The 2430-nt window shown below is 35.6% G+C and overlaps 1 protein-coding gene and 1 non-coding gene across 2 annotated transcripts in view; both read left to right on the top strand.

Moving 5' to 3' along the window:
• LOC101642712 (eukaryotic translation initiation factor 3 subunit K-like) overlaps positions 1 to 2430 on the top strand; it is a 40183-nt gene that overhangs the window by 825 nt on the left and 36928 nt on the right. The window lies entirely within an intron of this gene.
• Positions 2206 to 2396, top strand: LOC115873797. Its single transcript, XR_004048593.1, has one exon. It is a non-coding gene; the product is annotated as a U2 spliceosomal RNA (small nuclear RNA).

The following is a 2430-nucleotide window of genomic DNA, read 5'->3' as shown; positions in this document are numbered from 1 at the left end:
TTTTTTTTCTGATCAGTTGAACAAGCAAATTTCAAGTCTTCCAAATTTCCTGACACAGATGAGTGAATATTTCCAAGGCTTCATCGCCTGAAGTTGAAAGATTTCCATTGATATCAATCAATTCCTGTAGCCTTATTTTTGGCTAATGCTTTCAATGAAGCTTTTCTTCCTTCAGCAACATTGATTCTTGCTCATATACCACCTCCTGATATTGTGGAATGTCAACTAGCTCTTTTTGGTACCTTGATTCCATGTTTCGATCTTTTCTTGATGCTTCCTGCAGAGTTCAATATTCACCCACAAAATCTTTCAAGATTGCAATGTAAGGCTTGGATTTTTTATGTTATTTTATTTTATGATACACTGAATTCCTTTTGATTTTCTACTTCTAAGTGTTTGTATAATTCATTATATTTTGTTTCATCTTCTTGATCTTGCCTTTGAAATTTCAATTTGGCTCTTGATTTCAATATTCCTTTCTTTTTCTTTAACTACTTTATGAATAAAATCAAGTTTCAGAGACTCTTCTGACATCCACTTTGATCTTTCCTTTCTTTCCTGTTGTTTTAATGATTTTTAGCTTTCGTCATAAATTATGTACTTGATGCCCTCCCCCCAAAAAAATGGAAACAAAACAGGTCTTATGTCTTTATTGTTCAATGTGTCAAATCAGTTGTTGATATGTTCTCAAAATTCAAGTGGAATATACTCAAGGTCAAATTTTGACTCTTGTGGACTTGTTTTAATGTTCTTCAGCTTTATCCCGAGCTTACACATAAGCAATTGATCTCTATTCCACAGTTAGATGCTGGTCTGGTTTCAGCTGTTGATATTGAGATTGTCCATAGTCTCCTCCCACAGTTGAATTCAATTTAATTTATGTGTATTCCATCTTGAGAAGTCCATAAAAGCATTTGCTATGAACAGATCATTGTAAAAATATCTTATATTATTTACCACATTGTTTCTATCACCAAGTCCTTATTTTTCAAGAAGTGTTTCTTCCTCTTTGTTTCAAATTTTTGCTGTCCAATAGTCAATAATTATCAATGCCTTTGTATGGCTTGTTTAATAAATTTCAGAATGAAGTCATTGCTAGAATCCCTCAATTTCCTCATCAGTAGCTTTTGTTAGTGGTGCATATATTGGAATAATAATTGCATGCTTGAATTTCCTTGAAGATGGATAGATATTATCCAAGTTCAGTCAACATTGTACTTTATGATTGATTTTGCAATATCCTTTGGTCAGTGCATGCAATGCCATTCCCTTTCATTATCTTACTCCTAGAAGAGGAAATCATATGATTTTCTGATTCAAAATGGTCAATTCCAGTTCATTTCAGCTCAGTAATGCCTAGGATATTGATCTTTATGTGTTCCTTTCCATTTTTTGCAACCTCAAAAAATGTTAGATGCACATTTTTCACATTCAACGTTACAATCAGCATATTTTTCCAGCTTTTTCTCCTTACTCTGAGTCATGAACCATAAGCCAATGAAGGCTGCACTCCCACAGGCTTTACCCAACTCACTTCACCATTGTTGGCTCCACCCCAAGAAATCAGCTCCTGAAGAGCTGATTGAAGAATTATATATGAGTGTCCTTGGACCCAATGAGCCCATCCTCAGACACATCTCCAACATGCTCTGCTTCCATTCATTAGAACGTTAGTATCTGGCAATGTTTTGAAGCTATGCATGTTTCCAGTGGATCTTTCCAGGGAAGTGGGAAGCTGTGTCTGTTCTTAGTTTGGAAGTTATGTTGAAACTTGTGCCATTAGGTGACCCTGCTGGCATTTGAAATACCAATGACATAGCTTCAAGCATCATAGCAACACACAACCCTCCACCATATGACAAACTAACAGAAAGGTAGTGGAGCAAAGAGATTGGATATAAAATCAATCTTCTAGAGCACGTTCTCCCAATGATCCAAAGACTTCTCTCTGTGTCTGATATGATTTTTATGCACAGAAGGATGGCTTTGATGAAGCTTAATTAAATCTTTTAGCAGCCCACACCCCTAGAGAAACAGGTGGTGGTGAGTTAAGTCACAATCTCTAGTCAAATCTGAAGATACCTACCACCTTAATCTTATAACAGAGAATACCTTCCAAATAGCTACAGCATAGAGTCCAGAATTATAATAACATAACATAAGGAATGATGACAATGAAGGACCATATTAATTAACAATGATAGCATGACTTCTCAGCCTTTTGACTAAGATCAAGTGTAGTATCTGTTCTTATCAGTTTAATAACTGCTATGTCCTCTATCTGAGGATAATATATTAAATGGATTTTTGGAGGAGGGAGATGGAATAGGAGCTTGCTCTGTCCACTTTACTCATCGACCTGGTATTGTAGTACTTCCAGGAACGATGCAACCCCTCAGGGGATAATTCAAAAAAAAAGAAGGGAAAAAA

This window comes from Echinops telfairi, unplaced genomic scaffold (genome assembly GCF_000313985.2).
Source record: "Echinops telfairi isolate 266 unplaced genomic scaffold, ASM31398v2 ScPeMD7_7469;HRSCAF=8507_1, whole genome shotgun sequence".
NCBI lineage: Eukaryota > Metazoa > Chordata > Mammalia > Afrosoricida > Tenrecidae > Echinops > Echinops telfairi.
This window is presented reverse-complemented; position numbering and strand designations above follow the sequence as displayed.